At 47.3% G+C, this 18,616-nt stretch overlaps 1 long non-coding RNA gene across 1 annotated transcript in view; it reads left to right on the forward strand.

The window, feature by feature from the left end:
* LOC127007251 (uncharacterized) overlaps nucleotides 1-18,616 on the forward strand; it is a 294,850-nt gene that overhangs the window by 67,280 nt on the left and 208,954 nt on the right. Inside the window, exon 3 of the long non-coding RNA XR_007760128.1 lies at nucleotides 6,933-6,955. This is a non-coding gene — a long non-coding RNA (uncharacterized LOC127007251). The remainder of the gene's footprint in view (nucleotides 1-6,932; nucleotides 6,956-18,616) is intronic.

The raw sequence follows: 18,616 nt of genomic DNA on the forward strand, positions 1-18,616 counted from the left end.
GAAGGAAGAGGAGAAAGAGGAGGTGGAAGTGGAGGAAGGGGAAAGGGAGTAAGAGAAAGAGGAGAGGAGGAGGAAGAGGAGGAGGAGGAGGAGGAGGAGGAGGAGGAAGGCTCTGGTAGTGAAGGTAAATGGAGGGTGCAAAAGGAGATGAGAGTGGATGGCGGAGACGTGAGAAAGAAGTTAAAGAGAGAGAGAGAGGAAGTATAGGAGTCAAGTAGCTCACAGAATTCTTGGAGATGGTAAAGGTGATGATGGTGGTGGAGGTGGCGGAGTGTGACACCTGAGGGGACTGATAGGATAACACAGGTAACTCAGATCATGTACAGGTATTTTAAGAAGAGGAAACATGGCCCACCTGTCAATTATGTGTGTGTGTGTGTGTGTGTGTGTGTGTGTGTGTGTGTGTGTGTGTGTGTGTGTGTGTGTACATCATCCTCCGCTTCCCCCACACATCACCACCACTGCCGCCACCACCATCATCACTTTCACCACCCCGAGTATCGAAAACCAATGCTCATGTCATGCAACACCGCCTTGTTTCCCGCCGCCCACACCACTTGTTCCTGTGTCCCTTGTGTCTTGCGCCCACCACCACCACCACTACAACCACCACCACCACCAGCAACAACAACAATAGCAAGAACGCGTATTATTGCATTATTATAATCATCATCGTCATTATTTTGGTTCACCTCCTCCTCTTCCTCCTCCTCCTCGTTATCCTCATCACTGTCAACACCTTCTTTTCGTCCTCATGTAATAGTTAAGGAAAATTGAATATTACGCGATCTTTGCACAACACCCACCCACTCACTCACACTCACACACTCAGAATCCTAACATAAACACAAGGAAAATGAGATGGCCAACATTGCGTCAGAATTCCTGTTTAGTTATGCGCGTGCCAGAAATCTTCGCTTCTCTGGTATTCCTTCCTGCGTGCTCTGTTCGAAGGGAAATGAGACGATAGCGGCTGTATATGCCTTTCGAAACTCTCTCTCTCTCTCTCTCTCTCTCTCTCTCTCTCTCTCTCTCTCTCTCTCTCGTTTTCTTTTTTCAACCAAACAACAATGACAACAACAATAGGCGACGTGGCATTTATACAATACCCTCTGCATATACGCATTTATCTCTCTCTCTCTCTCTCTCTCTCTCTCTCTCTCTCTCTCTCTCACAACGCCAAACCCTCATTCCTCTACGGTTAAATCTTGCCCACTCCATCCCGATCTCAGGGTGCAATATCACGTCCATTTCCATATTGATCGAACCCTTTCTCTCTTCTCTTTAGTGCCTGCGTACCTTAAGGATTTATGGGCCCTCTAACCCGTCAAAGAAAGGCAAGGGTTCTTCAAAGGGAATGTAAATGGCGACTTCTGAAAGTTCTACGTATAATAAAGGGGAAGGAAAATATCGTTAAGAAGGTTTTGACAGAATGGAACGTGAAATTCAGACCTTGGGCTAAATTTGAAGGCGTCCGTCACAGCTCCATTCCGGTGACTCTCTTGTCCGTCATATATTCCGTCCATCGGCTTTTCCAGGGCATGTGTTAATATACATAGATAGATAGATAGATAGATAGATAGATAGATAGAGATATAGATAGATAGATAGATAGATAGAGAGAGAGAGAGAGAGAGAGAGAGAGAGAGAGAGAGAGAGAGAGAGAGAGAGAGAGATCAGGGGTGAGTCAGTTTTGCCAGCCATAAACCTCCTTCTCCCTTCCTCTTTCTCGTCATTATCCTCCATTTCTTCCTCCTCCTCCTCTTCCCCTTCCTCTTCTTAAGTCGTAAGTGCGGAAACCATCAACTTCAAAAATCGCATCGACCGTTACTTCGCGACAAAAGGAGTTAATTGAAAAACGGTCCACAGTGCTTTGATCTGCTCTGCCGGCACCCAATGACTGTCGGGCAGATCACGGCTATACAGCAGGCAACCTCGTAATGAGCCATGTTACCTGTCTTTCCATGTTTTCCTGTTTCCTCCTCTTCTTTCTCCTTCATCTCCACAACTACCACCATTACCAACAACGATACCACTATTATCCTGTCTTCCTCTTATTACTCCTCCTCCTCCTCCTCCTCCTCCTCCTCCTCCTCCGATCTCTGCAGAATGAGATCATTAAGGAGGAACATGAAAGGCAGTTCAGGTGTGAATCAGTAATACTTAAGTCTCTCTCTCTCTCTCTCTCTCTCTCTCTCTCTCTCTCTCTCTCTCTCTCTCTCTCTCTCTCTCTCTCTCTCTCTCTCTCTCTCTCTCTCTCTCTCTCTCTCTCTCTCTCTCTCACCTCCTCCTCCTCCTCCTCTTCTTCCTCCTCCTCCAGTCGTTAAAGTTTGGAATTCTTTACCCTGTGATGTCGTTGATAGTACAACAGTTACGGCCTTCAAGAATAGATTAGACAAGTATTTTGAATCCAGCCAGCAACTAAGATATTACTCATTGTCGCCATAACGTTAAGTTCTTTCGAATACTGTTGTCCATGTCCGTTTTTATCGCCCGGTTAGTGGTAGCAGTAATGGTAGTTCTTTCCTCTTTCCTACATAATTTCCATGCAGTTTTTCCATGCTGTATGTTTTTTTTCCTTTCCTGCCAGCTTTGGCTGGCCTTTGCCGTCCTTCATCTTCCACCTTTTATTAAATAGATAGTGTAGCTTGTCACAAACAGCCTTGTAAGGACCATCGGGTCTGCTGTTGTTTGTTCTTCCTTTGTGTGTCTTTGTGTTCCTCTTCCCCCTCCTCCTCCTCCACCTTCACCTTCACCTTCATTCACTTTCCCCTCCAGTGCTCTGCCATCGGTCTAGCTCTCCACTTCTCACCTCCTCTCCTCATTATTTTTCCTCCTCTATTTCTCCTTGAACCCCCCACCCCCCCTCCCTCTCTCTCTCTCTCTCTCTCTCTCTCTCCCTCCCAGTCTCATTTCGCACCTCAGTGGAGACCAATATTTTGATTTATGCTTATGAGTTCTTTCTAGTAATGACAACAGAATATTAGAGGAGGAGGAGGAGGAGGAGGAGGAGGAGGACGGTGGTAAGAAGGAGGAGGACGGTGGTAAGAAGAATGAGAAACAGGAGAAGGAGGAGAAGAATGGAATTGAGTGAGTCGGTATCGGAGTCATAAGAGGAGGAGGAGGAGGAGGAGGATGGAGGAGAAAGAGGAAGAGGACGAGGACGAGGACGAGGACCAGGAGGAGGAGGAGGAGGGTGAGGCAGGTACAAAAGAGTAAGAGTCGAAGGAAAAAGGGAGAAGAAGGCGAGAAACGACCCATAAAATTATATAGCTACGCCGGTGCAAGTTTTTCTGAGAGGGAAGGCGAGGAGGCGTAAGTGTGGGGCCGTGATTCAGGTGTGTGGAGGCCTGTGCAGGTGTGGGAGTAAAAAGGGAACAGTGATGGTTTTGGAAAGGTGTGTGTGGGTGGAAGGGATGACAGAATAGAAAGGAGTGAGGAAAGGGAGAAGAAAAGTTATTGGACGTGCTGAAGAGGAAGGAAAATGGAAATAGAAAGGAGTGAACTGGGAAATAGAAAAGAGGTTGGTTGAAAAGCCGAGGAAGGGAGGAAAAAATGGAAAGGAGTGAGGGGAGAAAAAGGAAGAAGAAACAGGTTAATGAAGGCGCCGAGGAAAGGAGGAAAAAAAATGGAACGGAGTGAAAGAAGAAAGAAAAAAAGAGATTGATGGAGAAACCGAGGAGGAAAGTAAGGAAAAGATGGAATGGAGTAAAGGAAGAAATAGGAAAGAAGCAGTTGAACGGGAGAAAAAAATGGAATAGAGTGAGATAAGAAAAAGAAAAGAGGTTGATGGGGAAACCGATGAAGAAAGGAAGGAAGGAGACGGAATGGAGTAAACAAAGAAACAGGAAAGAAGTTGATAAAGGCGCTGAGAAAGGGAGGAAAAAATTGTAAGAAGTAGGGAAGAACATACGAGCATAAGAACGTAAGGAGTCTGCAAGAGGCCGGCTGGTCTGTAGACGGCAACTCCTGTGAACCTAACCCCATCTGTCTCTGAATTTATCTAATCTATTTATGAATGTGAATATTGTATTGGCACTCACAACATGACTGCCAAGCCTGTTCCACTCATCCAACACTATATTGGTAAACCAGTTTTTGCCTATGTCCTTGTTGAATCTGAATTTATCCAGTTTAAACGCATTACTACGTGTCCTACGGTCCTACCCGGGTCTCTTATCATCAATACCTTATTAATATCTCTCTTATCAAAGCCCTTCATCCATTTATAAACCTCGATCAAGTCTCCTCGCACCCTTCACCTCTCTTGAGAATGCTAGTTTAATTGTTGAAGTCTTTCCTCATATGGCAAGTTTCTTAACTCGTGAAATATCTTTGTAATTGATTGGAGACGCTGTATGTATGTGCATGTATGTGTGTGGAAGGAGCGAAAACAAGTGAAAGAGGAGGAAGCAAGGAACGAAAGACCGGAATCAAGATCGGAAGAATAAAGGAATGGAATGATGGAGAGATGCCTTTTGTTGGAGAGAAAGAACGAGAGGAAGAGACAGGGCAGTAAAGGAGTCGGTAAAGGAAGGATAGAGGTCATAACGGCGCATTGTGGGAACATGGAAAGCGCGAGGCAGATAAAAAGGAAAATGGAAGGAAGAAAATAAATGAAGGAAGGAAAGGAAGGTTCTAGAGGAGGAAAGGAATGGATGGGAAGGAATGGTGTAAGAAAGGAAAGGAGGTAGGAAGGAAGCACGGGGAGTTGGAAGAAAGGAAAAAGGAAAGAAAGAAAAAAATAAGAGAAGAGAGAAGAGTAAATGAATGAAAGAAGGAAGGAGAGAGAGAGAGAGAGAGAGAGAGAGAGAGAGAGAGAGAGAGAGAGAGAGAGAGAGAGAGAGAGAGAGAGAGAGAGAGAGAGAGAGAGAGAGAGAGAGAGAGAGGAAAGGAGGATTGAAGGTGGGGAAAGAAAAGGAAAGGAAGGAAAAGGAAAGAGTAGAGGAAAGGAGGGAAAGGGGAGGGAGGGAAGAAAGAGGGAAAGAAAGGGTTGAAGGTGGGGAAAGAAAAGGAAAGGAAGGAAAAGGAAAGAGTAGAGGAAAGGAGGGAAAGGGGAGGGAGGGAGGGAAGGGGAGAGGGTGGAAGGGTTTCTCTATCAGGTGAAGGGCAAGTAATGAATGGGCCCGAAATGTAACCCAGCACGACTCTTTTTTCCGCTTAATGGCTTCGGGAGAGATAGATAGGTAGATAGATAGATAGAGATAGACAGATAGATAAAGATAGATGTATAGATAGAGATAGATAGAGACAGAAATATTGATAGAGAGAGAGATAGAAAGATAGAGGGGGGGGGGTGATATAAGGGTCGTGACACAGGCCTCCCACAAGGACATTCTCTTACCACCTAAACGACCCGATTGATGGAGAAGGAGGAGGAGGAGGAGGAGGAGGAGGAGGCGGTAGAGAAGGAAGAGGATGTAGAGATAGTGTTGCTAAATTTGATAGGAAGAGTAATAGTGTCGATAATCGTAATAGTATGTAGTAGTAGTAGTAATAGTAGTAGTAGTAGTAGTAGTAGTAGTAGTAGTAGTAGTAGTAAAAGTTGTAGTAGCAGCAGTAGTTGTAGTAGTAGAAGTATTTAGTGGTATATATTGATAGAGAATGAATGTAAGAGGATTAGAGTTGTTCGTAGTATTAGTATTAGGAGGGGGAGAAAGAGGAGATGGAGTATGAGGCTTAAGTCAGGTATAAAGGGAAGGAAGGAAGGAAGGAAGGAAAGGAGGAAAGGGAAAAAAAATAAGATAGACTGACGAGCATGAGTAGGCGGTGGCGTAGGTGGTAGCGTACTGGGCCCACATTCACCGCGTGATGGACGACGCGGGTTCGAATCCCCACGCTACCACTCGGATTTTTCAGTCACCGCTGAGTGGCTTAAAACTACCCACATGCTGTCCTGAAGACCACCCATCAACCCGGACTCTAGAGGAAGCCGTCCAAGCGAATCAAGAACGAGTTCCGGGGGGCAGCATGAGCCAATGCAAGATGGCGCCACTATAAACACTCGCCTGCGCCAGAACGGGCTGGGCCGACCATCAGGCCCCACCTGGAAAAAGCCTTGGGCCGACCATCAGGCCCCACCGGGAAGATGCCTACCGGCGCAATAGGCAATCAACGTAAAAAAAAAAAAAAAAAAAAAAAAAAATGAGAAGGTGAGTTGAGAAGACGAAGAAGGAAAAAAAAGTGATTGAAAATTGTCGGAACAGAGAAAAAAACAAAAACAGGAAAATGAGGAAGGTGAATATAAAAAAAGACAGCCAGGAAAAAGGTGTGATCATAATAACAGGAAGGGAAAAACCGTATATCCCAAAAGGGGCGGGAAATAACGAATACCGAAGTGTAGGAGCCGTAAAATTTCAGAGACTTAGGGCCCGGAAAATGAGGTGGAGGGAAGGGGGTGAGGGGGAGGGGAGGGGAGTGAGAAGGGGGCGGAGAAAAGTCGGAAAGGGATGAGACGGTGTGAGGTAGTGGGTTGAGGGGGAAGGGGGGGAGGTTGGGGGAGGGGGGAGGGATGATATATATCCATTCTGTTCTATATCGTAAAATAAAACAAAAAATGATAATAATAATAATAAAAACAATAATAATAATAATAATGATAATAGTAATAATAATAATAACTACTTCATCTAATTGCTTGCTGTTGTGTTTCATGTCTGTTTGATCTCATTGGAGGATTTGAATTGTGTTTTGGTGTAACTTAGCGAGATCTAAGTAGACAAGGCAAAAGTCGGAACAGCAAAGAGCACACGTCAAGCTGCTCGTTGCGTCAGGTCTCACCTCCGTCTCTTTGACCCGTGAGCCTCTGGGGAATGCAGGGCAAGTGTGACATCCGGGTTGCTACGGTTACCTTTCCCTCGATGGGTTTTAATTGTCCTTGTAGACGTTATATTACTTTATGTGCGATTTAATGATTTTCCTTGTCTTTTCAGAACGCTACCCACACACCGGCAAGGTAGGCCACAGTTCTTAAGCAACCGTTTCCAGAGGGTTTGGTTGCCTTATTGTTTCATTCTTTCTTCTTTTGTATCTTGGAGAGAAAAAATACCGAGGCAAAGTTGTTATTAATCCTGCGGTGTAGTGTTTTCTCCATTTTTCGCGTGTGGGGTCAAGTGTGGGGTCAGGTGTGGGGTGTGGGGGTAGTTAAAGCGGACAGGTGTGGGGTGTGGGGGTAGTTAAAGCGGACAGGTGTGGGGTGTGGGGGTAGTTAAAGCGGACAGGTGTGGGGTGTATGGGTAGTTAAAGCGGACAGGTGTGGGGTGTGGGGGTAGTTAAAGCGGACAGGTGTGGGGTGTGGGGGTAGTTAAAGCGGACAGGTGTGGGGTGTGGGGGTAGTTAAAGCGGACAGGTGTGTGATGTGGGGGTAGTTAAAGTGGACTGGTGTGGGGTGTGGGGGTAGTTAAAGCGGACAGGTGTGGGGTGTGGGGGTAGTTAAAGGGGACAGGTGTGGGGTGTGGGGGTAGTTAAAGCGGACAGGTGTGGGGTGTGGGGGTAGTTAAAGCGGACAGGTGTGGGGTGTGGGGGTAGTTAAAGCGGACAGGTGTGGGGTGTGGGGGTAGTTAAAGCGGACAGGTGTGGGGTGTGGGGTAGTTAAAGGGACAGGTGTGGGGGGTGGGGGCTGTTAAAGCGGACTGGTGTGGGGTGTGGGGGTAGTTAACGCGGACAGGTGTGGGGTGTGGGGGTAGTTAAAGCGGACAGGTGTGGGGTGTATGGGTAGTTAAAGCGGACAGGTGTGGGGTGTGGGGGTAGTTAAAGCGGACAGGTGTGGGGTGTGGGGGTAGTTAAAGGGGACAGGTGTGGGGTGTGGGGGTAGTTAAAGCGGACAGGTGTGGGGTGTATGGGTAGTTAAAGCGGACAGGTGTGGGGTGTGGGGGTAGTTAAAGCGGACAGGTGTGGGGTGTATGGGTAGTTAAAGCGGACAGGTGTGGGGTGTATGGGTAGTTAAAGCGGACAGGTGTGGGGTGTGGGGGTAGTTAAAGCGGACAGGTGTGGGGTGTGGGGGCAGTTAAAGCGGACAGGTGTGGGGTGTGGGGGCAGTTAAAGCGGACAGGTGTGGGGTGTGGGGGCAGTTAAAGCGGACAGGTGTGGGGTGTGGGGGCAGTTAAAGCGGACAGGTGTGGGGTGTGGCGGCAGTTAAAGCGGACAGGTGTGGGGTGTGGGGCAGTTAAAGCGGACAGGTGTGGGGTGTGGGGGCAGTTAAAGCGGACAGGTGTGGGGTGTGGGGGCAGTTAAAGCGGACAGGTGTGGGGTGTGGGGGTAGTTAAAGCGGAAGGGCCGGCGGTGAGGCTGCTCCGCCAGGGTTGGGATCCTCCTCTCTGCCTTTACAGCCGCAGCGCTTTAGAATTCCGGGAGCGCCCAGGCCATCCACTCTTCCGCCCTGAAACCACTGTTGCCAAAATAGGAGAGCGAGAGGAAAAATAATCAAACACCATAAAAATTACTCGGATTTTTCGCTAGCTTCATTTGCTATTTTAATCTATTGTGAATCTAGCTACTGCATATGGGAATTCGGTGGACGAGTGGTCGGCGGGCGAACGTGGTGATTCCGGAGACCCGCTCGTGTTGCAGGTACAGTAACTGACAATTTTCAGATACTTCTAAAGGACCGACATTCTCTCCAGATATGTGTATTAATGCCCATCAATCAAACCTAATTTCAGCGACATGGGTCAGAGGAATTGCACGGGCCAGGCAAAAAAAAAAAAAAAAAAAAAGGCAGGATGAGGTGGTGTATGGGTTTGATTGAGGATATGGTGTGAGATAGAGTAGAGGTGGTGTTTGAGGTAGGGGCGGGGTGTGAGGAAGGGGGTGAGGAACTGGGGTGAGTGGGGGAATTATGACCACGTTCGTTCATTACCTGGAAATAAAAAAAATAGGCATCTCACAATCATGTCTTCTATCCCATCTGACTCATCTCACTCAGCAGGGACCATACATTCTCTCTATATCTATCTATCTTTTTTTTTTTTTATTATTTTTTTTTTTTTTTAATCAAGGGTATAGTACGAAGAGGAAGTGGGTTAGTGGTGAGGTACAGGTGGGGAATAGGAAAGACAGTAGGAGTGTACAGTTGTATGGTGTAGGTTCGTTAGTTGTTCTGGTGTAGTTATTGTTTATCGGGCACCTTATTTGTATACCCCCGGCGTGCTGGGGGTGTGTGTGTTTGGATTGTTTGTGTGTAGAGAGCTAAGCTAAGCTATGGCGTCACTTGTGTGAAGTGATGTGTGGGCGGTTGTTCTCGTAGTGACTTCAAGCTGCGCTGAAACCAGGGGTGGACCAAGTTCGTGCTGTCGTCAAGCTCCTTGACGTGGGTGTAGTTCACGTCGTCTTGCTGGTCTAGCTTCTCCCATATCTTTCCGGCCGCCTCCCGTAGCCTTGTGCTGACTAGTTGTACTCCGAGTCTGCGGTGTTGTGCTGCTGTGTTTTCCGTGTACGGGTATTTCTGTCCGGTGGCAAATCTCAGCGCTTTGTTCTGCAGCCTCTGAAGCTGTAATATCTTGGTGTGGGAAGCCATGTGTGTCGGGGTGGGTGAGTAGTCTAGTATAGGAAGTATCTTAGTCTTTACTAGATACAGTTTGAGCCGCTCTGTGAAGTGCCAGAATCTGTTTACTGATGTGAGGGCTGTTTTAACTTTCATGGTTTTGTCGTTGACATGTTTAACGATCAGGCCGGTGGCTGTCACTGTGTGGCCTAATATCTGGCATTGTTTTTGGTGGGAGATGGTGTTGCCCTGTATTTGTATGTCATTTAATTTTTTCCTGCCGAGTGCGACCACAGCGAACTTGTCTGTTTGTTTTGATCTTCCATTTTTTTTCAAATGTGTTGAGTCTGTTCGCCTCCCGCACGACCAGGGCGTCATGGTGGTCTAGGCCCTAGGGTACCGTTGGAGGTCACTATTTGTGTCGCGTCGTCAGCATAATATATATCCATACAGCTTCTGTTATCAGACCGGAGCATGTCAAAGGTGTAGGTGATGAAGAGCGTTGGTGATAACACGCTGCCCTGTGGCACGCCGCTGTGCAGGGGGAACGGGGAGGATATTGCTGACTTAACTCGAATGGAAGCTGAGCGCTGATCAAGGAAGCTACATAACAGTTTTTCCGTTAGCTCTGGCAGTCCGAGTTGAAGTATTTTGTATTGCAGGCCCTGTAGCCAGACTTTATCAAACGCTTTGCTGATGTCGCGTTGGATAATAGTGCAGTTTAGTCCTTGTCCTTTAGTGAGTGCTACCTTTTCGCTGGCGATGGAGATAGCTGACGTAGTGCTCCTCCCTGCCCTGAAGCCATACTGGGACGGGTTATAAAGGTTGTTTTCCTCCAGGTGACATCTGAGTCGTAAGTTGATTATTCTTTCAAAGATTTTTCCAGGGACTTCTAGGAGTGAGATTGGTCTGTAGTTCTTGGGATCCGTGGATGGTTTGCCTGGTTTAGGTATCATGGTGAGAGTGGCGACTTTGAATCGTTGAGGGAAGTAACCTGTTGTTAACATCGCATTATATATGGTGAGTAGGTACGCCAGCCCCCGGGGGGGTAACATGCTGATTTGTTGTTTATCTATTATGCTCTCTCCGGGCGACGTGTTTTTCGTTTTGTTTATAGCTGATCGGAGCTCGGCTGTGCCTATTTCCATAGTCAACAGATGGGCCTGTGTTAGGCGTTGCAGATCAATCGTATGGTGTGGCCTGGTTCTTGTTGGGTCCTGTTGGAGCCATGCCTTTACTTCCCGTTCATTGTCTTGGTCATAATGAGCGTTGTCTTCAGGTCTTATTGTGAGCACTGACTTCCAGGTTTCACTGAACTCTTGGGCAATACCCTCGTCATCCTGTATTTTGACTCCTCCCTTTTCTAGGTGTATGGGGCGGTGGTGTGTGTTGCCCTGCAGGCGTTTTATTCCCTGCCAGAAGGCTTTTGGGTCCTTGTATTTCTCGGCGAGGCCTTTTATTGTGTTTTCCCAGTGCCTGTTGTATGCTGTTTTGCACGTATCTTGTAGCGTTCGTCTATCTATCTATCTATCTATCTATCTATCTATCTATCTATCTATCTCTATCTCTATCTATTTATATCTCTGCTTTGGTCTTTCTCTTTCTTTATCTTTTTCTGCTGGTGCGTCAGGGGGGAGGGACAACCAATTAACCTGTCCTATATTCCTCTTTGGTGTTCTCTGAGTGGGTTGCAGGGAGTCGTGTCTTTGTTCGCCTTTTGTGTGTTTGTCTTTTCTATCTGTTTTTTTTTTATCGTGCATCCTTAGCGGTTTTTTTTTTGTGTGTGGTGCAATTCTTTATCCTCTTTCCTCCTCCTCCTCATCATCATCTTTCTATCTTCGTCATGTGCTAAGCTTGATATATCTCTTCCTCTCTCTTTCTTTCTTGCCTTCTTTTTCTGTTATCATGGTATTCTTAGTTTTCTTTCTTTTTCTTTTCGTATGTTTATCTTTTTTTTCTAATTATCTTTTCTTTTTTTTTATATTTCTTCGTGGTTGTTTTTAGATTCGTCGTTGTTATATGTTATTATGTTATATGTTATGGTATTCTACGCTTTCTGTCTTTTTCTTTATCTATTTGTCTTCTTTTTGGTTAATATCTTTTGTATATTTAATGTATTTCTTTATCTTTCTTTTTGGATCCGTCATTGTTATATTAATAATTTTCTTGCATGGTCTCTTTCTTCATCTTCGTTATATATAAAACAAAAACAAAAACAGGAATGACTCAAACAAATAGTAAATGATAAATAATAAGGAATCAATAATGAATAATACAATAATAATACGAAATAAATAAAACAAAAGCAACACAGCGAGCCAAGTTATCGGAGTGACGTGCAGCATATTTTCCCTCTCCTTCTTCTTCTATTTATTATTTCGTGTTCTATTTTTCCCTTCGTCTCATTACTTTTTGCTATTTTCGCCGCGTTCTTTTCTTGGTCTTTCCATCGCCTTCTCTTTACATGTTTTAGCTTGTCTGTGCTATTTCGCCATATCCTAAGCATCGTTCTTTCCTTCTTCATTAATTTGGCTTTTGTTTGCCTTTGCGTTCTGCTTTCTTGCCTTCGTCTTCCCCTCGTCTTCATCTTCTTCATCTTCGTCTTTCCTTCGTCTTCTAGTTCCTAATTTTGTTATAGCGGTGTTCCTGTCGTCGTCTTCTATACACTGCTACTCTTACTTTCGATATATATTCCTTCGTCGTTGTCTTCTTACAATTGCTTTTATCTTCGTCTTTTATTCCTCCGCCGCTCTTTACCTTTTCCTGTGTAAGCGAGGACGTCTCCGTTGGGTGGGGGAGGGAGGGAGAAGGTCCGCGACGAAAATGTTTAGCGGGTTTTATTTCGTAGGTGGGTGACGCGGCGTCGGTGGGTCGCGCGGCCGCCACACCCACACGGAACGAAACGGGAGGAAATATGAAGCGGACGGGGGAAATTTTTTTAGGGCCTTAGTCAGGAAAGGAGACGATATTTCTACTTGAGTGAGGCGATGGCAGTAAGGAATGGTGTGAGGAGGGAAAGGAAGAGCGGTGGGGAAGGCGGTAGGAAGAGAAAGGGGAGGTCGGCGGCGGGGACTGGGGAGGGAAAGGAAACATGGAAACATGGAAATGCAGGCAACAGAAAGCCTATTGGCTCATTACGAGGTTGCCCGCTTTGGTGATTTAATCTGCTCGACAGCCTGGGGCCTGGGGAGCAGATGAAAGCACCTCGACATTGAGGAGCAGATGAAAGCACCTCGATATTGAGGAGCAGATGAAAGCACCTCGATATTCAGTTTACTCCCGACGCAGCGAAGTGACGGTCGATTCTATATTTGAAGGAGTTGATAGTATTCGCATTTACTACTTCTGAAGGAAGATTGTTCCAGTGACGGATGACTCGGTTTGAAAAGAAACTCCTTCCGATGTCTGTGTTACATCTACTAGACTGAATGGGTAAACCGTTATTTCTAGTTCTTGAGTTGGTTTGCAATTCAAAGAAATTGGAGTAATCGACGTTATTGAATTTTTTCAGATACTTGAAGACTTGAATCATATCCCCTCGTAGGCGTCTTTTCTCCAATGCAAAGAGATTGAGTCGCTTGAGTCGTTCCTCGTACGGTTAAACCCTTAAGGTTGGTATAATTTTCGTGGCTCGTCGTTTCTGTAATTAGGAGACCAGAACTGTACTGCATACTCGAGGTGCGGTCTTACCATGGAATTATACAAGTATTGCATCACGTCTGGCGTTTTACACTTGAAGTTCCTCGCTATGAACCCGATCATAGTGTTGGCTTTGTTGTATGCTTTTTTACAGTGATTCGCGTGTTTCAGGTCACTGCTGATAGTGACTCCAAGATCCTTTTCCTCCTGCATCGCTTGCAGAGGTCTCCCATTCATGATGTATGTGTGGTTACTATTTCTGGACCCAATGTGCATGACTTTGCATTTGTCAACATTAAAGGACATTTGCCATTTTTCCGACCATTCGATAATGTGATTGAGGTCTTTCTGAATGATTTCGCAGTCGGTCTTTGTGAGGGCCTTTCCCCCCACCTTAGTGTCATCAGCAAATTTCGATATTGTGGATTTCAGTCCTGCTTCGAGGTCGTTGATATATATGATGAAGAGAATGGGTCCCAGCGCTGACCCGTGAGGCACTCCACTAGTGACTGGAAGCCAATCGGAAAGGGAAGGGGAGGGAAGGAAAGGGAAGGGGATGAGAAGGAAAGGGAAGGGGAGGGAAGGAAAGGGAAGGGATGGGAATTAAAGGGAAAGTGAGGTAAGGGAATAGGAGAAAAAAGGCTGTCCGTAAGGAGGCGGTGCAGGGGTTAAGAAAGAGGAGATGAAGGGCGGTTGGGAGGAAAGGTAAGATAGTGGTGGGAAGGGAGGCGGGGAGGGAAAGGAAGGGCGATGAGGAGGCGGTGCAGGGGTTAAGGAAGAGGGAAATGGAGGGCGGTTGGGAGGAAAGGTAAGATGGTGGTGGGAAGGGAGGTGGGGAGGGAAAGGAAGGGCGATGAGGAGGCGGTGCAGGGGTTAAGAAAGAGGGAAATGGAGGGCGGTTGGGAGGAAAGGTAAGGTGGTGGTGGGAAGGGAGGTGAGGAGGGAAAGGAAGGGCGATGAGGAGGCGGTGCAGGGGTTAAGAAAGAGGTAAATATGGAGGGCGGTTGGACTGGAAAGGTAGGGGCGTGGTGGGAAGGGAGATGGGGATTTCAGCGGGGACTTAAGGAGGGGGATGCTGCGTCGTAGGTGGTGTCTGGCATGGGTCCAGGGCGTGTGTGCTTTACTCAGGCAGTGCGGCGGCCCAGGCAATGCAGGGCAGGACTTAGGAGGCCATACAAGACAGCTGCGTTGACTGGAGTTGCAAAGGCCCGGGGATGAGGACCTCGGTGGCGCCCTCTGCTCTGCCGTCTGACCCCAAGCACGCAAAAGGAGAGAAGAGGAGAGTCACCCTGCTTCTTCCCTGCTTTCCCATCCCTTCCTCTCCTCTTCCTCCCCCTCCCTCTCCCCTTCTCTCACCTCTCTCCCCCTCCGTCGGGTCAGAAAGAGGAGAAATAGCTTGCTTCTCCTCTTCCCTTTCCTTCCGTCCCTCTCCCATCCCTTTCCTTTCCGTTCCTTTCCTTTCCTTTCCTTTCCTTTTCTTTCCTTTTCTTTCCTTCCGTTTCCTTTCCTTTCCTTTCCTTCCCTTCCCTTCCCTTCCCTTCCCTTCCCTTCCCTTTCCTTTAATTTCCTTTCCTTTCCTTACCTTCCGTTTCCTTTCCTTTCCTTTCCTTCCCTTCCCTTTCCTTCCCTACCTTTCATTTTCCTTCGTCCCTCTCCTTTCCCGTCTCCTCGCCTCCCCGGGGTTAGGCACAAACGGGGGAGGAAAGGAAAATCACCCCACTTCTCCACCTCCCCTCCCATTTTATCTCCTCCCCCGGGTCAGGCATGAGAGAAGAGAAAAATCATCCACCCCCGCACTATCATCGCTCCCCCCTCTCCCACTCCCCGCGCATCTCTCCCTCCTACTGAGTCAGGCATGTACAGGGGAGGGGAGGGTTACCATGACTCCAACAGGCATAGTTCAACCCCGCTCCGCTCCGCCCCCTTTCCCTTCCCCTGCTAGCCTTAGGTGGTAATGGAGAAGAGGAGAGTTACACCCCTTTCCTTTGTCCTCCTTCCTCCCCTCTCCCCCGTCCTCCGTGGCTTCCCTCCTCCCCCAGTGGCCTCGTCGCCCATTTCACGCCGCGTCACCAGCGCCACCGTATATAGTCGCGAGTAATGAATAATTTTTCGCCCCACGGGACCGAGGCACTCCGCCGGTACTGCTGGCTCCGGCGGGGCGCGTGGGGTGGACGGGGCGGGGCGGGGGCCTGGGCTGGAGAGGGCTGCACTGGCTTGTATTGGGCTGAGGTTGGACTGAAGTGGAGTCTTTTGGGCTGGGGCTGACTGGAGTGGACTGAATGTACCTGGGGTGGGTGGGTTGAACTAGGCTGCACTAGGTTGTATTGGGCTGAGGTGGAGTCCATTGGGCTGGGGCTGACTGGAATGGACTGAATGTAGCTTGGATGAGTGGGTTGAACTAGACTGCACTATAGGTTGTATTGGGCTGGGGTGATCTCTTGGGCTGGGGCTGACTGGAGTGGACTGAATTTAGACAGACTGGGTGGACATAGGCTTGGGTGAGTGGAGGTGGGGTGGGTTGGGCTTGGTTGGCTTGGGTTTGGTCGGGCGGTGATTCATAGAAATTGCCACGCCAAGTCAGGGTGCAACGCGGGAGAGGAGGCCACATTTCCATCACCTCACGGCACGTTACCTGATTTTGCGTGATTATGCCGATCGAGTCCTGTTCGGTGAATCCTAGTTCTTGGCATTTTGGTATTGACACGCATTTATCTTTTATTATCGAGATTTTTTTTTTACAACAAAGGAGACGGCTCAAGGGCAACAAAAAGAGTGAAGAGAAAAAAAAGCCCGCTACTCACCACTCCCACAACAGACAAAAGTAAAGAGTGGCTAAAAGCGAGGTCAATTTCGGGTGGAGCAAGAGTAAAATAAAAAGATCTTGCCATATTCCAGTTTTATATTAGTCATTATTGGCAGATGTTATTTATGGTCCAGAATAAAAAACACCCGTAAAACTAAAACTAGACGTGGCTGCCCCAGGTCTTCAGGTATTAAAAGAGAGAAGGGCCGGAGAGAAGTAGGGAAGGAAAATGAGTTCGAGAAAAGCTCCGATATAATAAGTTTTTTCTCATAATATTTATATCCGGCTGTCGGCCAAACGGCGCCATAACTCCGGTGCTGATGGAACGGGGAGGAAAGTTACGGAAGGTTAAGCCAACAATATTGTCCTTCATAAATATAAAATCCCAACATATCCCTTCTTTTTTTTTCCTTTCCTTTCCTTGCTTCGATGCCTTTGTGCCACTCTCTCTCTTATATATATTTTTCTCTCTTATTTTTAGTTCTCTCTCTCTCTCTCTCTCTCTCTCTCTCTCTCTCTCTCTCTCTCTCTCTCTCTCTCTCTCTCTCTCTCTCTCTCTCTCTCTCTCTCTCTCTCTCTCTCCATTGCCTCGTTTCCTCCTTTTCTTCATATCTTCTTTGCCCTTCTTTATTCCTCCTGTCTCTTCCCTCCTCCTCCTCCTCCTCCTCCCCTCTGTCCTCTCTCCCTCATTGCCGTTGCTTCATAACGCCATGAGTCACCCTTGAGCTTAATCCTCCTCCCCTTCCTCTTAGTCTCCTCCTCCTCCTCCAGCTCCTCCTCCTCCTCCTCCTCCTTACGATCGTTCTTTCTCTCTCTGCAGTTTATTTTGCTTCTCAGTCTTCATTTTTTTATCATTTTATTTTTCCTTTCTCTTTAATCAGGCCCCCTCTTGCTCCTCGTCCCCCTCTTCCTCCTCCTCCTCCTCCTCTTCCTCCTTCTCCTATTCCTCCTCCTCCTTCTTGTATCTCATGGGCGTAACACTCGGCACCTCGGCTCACAATGGAGGGAGCTTTGTCATGCCCTGATGATGGGAAGGAGGAGGGAGGAGGCTGAGGGAGAGGAGGGGAGGTGTAAGGGAGGGAGACATGCGGGTGAAGGAGGGGAGAGGGAAGTTTAGGAGGAAGGAGCTACGAGGGAGGAACTGGGTAAAGAGGAAGGGGAGGAGAAGGTTGAGGAAGAGGCAGGGGAGGTATAGGTGGAATGAGGTTAGTGGATATGACATATAGTGGAAGGAAGCTTGTGGATGAGGAAGGGAGAGAGGGTGGAAGCAGGGAGAGGTACAGAAGGAAGGGGACGTGTGTTTGATCTGGAAGGGGGAAGAAAATAGAGATAGCTTAGGTAAATAGAAAGGATACTTGTGAATGAGGCAGGGAGAGAGAGAGAGGGAAGGGAAGGGAAGGGGATATGTAGTATTTCGAGAATGGGGAATGGAGAAGATGCAGGAAGTTGAGGTAAAGAGTAATATAGTTTCTGGAGGAAGGAGAGGAAAGCCGATTGAAGTAGAGTAAAAACAGGAGAAATAGAGATGGATAAAGTGGAGTGGAACAGGTGGATAATGCCGATTGAAGAAGAGGAAAAACAGGAGAAATAGAGAGGAATAAAGTGGAGGGGAACAGGTGGATAATGCCGATTGAAGAAGAGGAAAAACAGGAGAAATAGAGATGGATAAAGTGGATTGGAACAGGTGGATAATGCCGATTGAAGAAGAGGAAAAACAGGAGAAATAGAGATGGATAAAGTGGAGGGGAACAGGTGGATAATGCCGATTGAAGTAGAGGAAAAACAGGAGAAATAGAGATGGATAAAGTGGAGTGGAACAGGTGGATATTGCCGATTGAAGAAGAGGAAAAACAGGAGAAATAGAGATGGATAAAGTGGATTGGAACAGGTGGATAATGCCGATTGAAGAAGAGGAAAAACAGGAGAAATAGAGAGGAATAAAGTGGAGTGGAACAGGTGGATATTGCCGATTGAAGTAGAGGAAAAACAGGAGAAATAGAGATGGATAAAGTGGAGTGGAACAGGTGGATATTGCTAAATGTATATGCAGAGGTCAAACACATAAAGGTCCTCACAAAAAAAAAGAACTTCCCATAGAACAATAATGAGGTCAAGAAGAACGAGTGGATGCTGCATGGATGTAGAGATAGAGGAAAACATACAATCCAGGGAGTAGGTAGGGAGACACTTACCGAAACGGACGCAAGCCACTCCCGGTGAGGTATATACAGGAAGCGAGGAGGGTGCTGCAAGCCCTCCAGAGACCCTTCCTGTGTCCTCACTTTCCGTTTCCCTATTGTCTCATCTACACCAGAGAGTAGTTCAGCATGATCTCTAAAGACATAAACACGCCCTCTGTCTCTATTCCTTTCAGTGTTTACATTGCCCACTAACCCACAATCCTCCTCCTCTCATGAAGAAGAAGAAGAGGGGGGAAGAGGAAGAAAAGGAGGGGAAGAGGAAGACGAGAGGGGAAGAGGAAGAAGAGGAAGGGAAGAGAAAGAAGAGGAAGGGAAGAGGAAGAAGAGGAGGGGAAGAGGAAGACGAGAATGGGAAGAGGAAGACGAGAATGGGAAGAGGAAGAAGAGGAGGGGAAGAGGAAGAAGAGGAAGGGAAGAGGAAGAAGAGGAGGGGAAGAGGAAGAAGAGGAAGGGAAGAGAAAGAAGAGGAGGGGATGAGAAAGAAGAGGAGGG

The sequence above is a fragment of the Eriocheir sinensis genome, chromosome 35 (genome assembly GCF_024679095.1).
Source record: "Eriocheir sinensis breed Jianghai 21 chromosome 35, ASM2467909v1, whole genome shotgun sequence".
NCBI classification, from domain to species: domain Eukaryota; kingdom Metazoa; phylum Arthropoda; class Malacostraca; order Decapoda; family Varunidae; genus Eriocheir; species Eriocheir sinensis.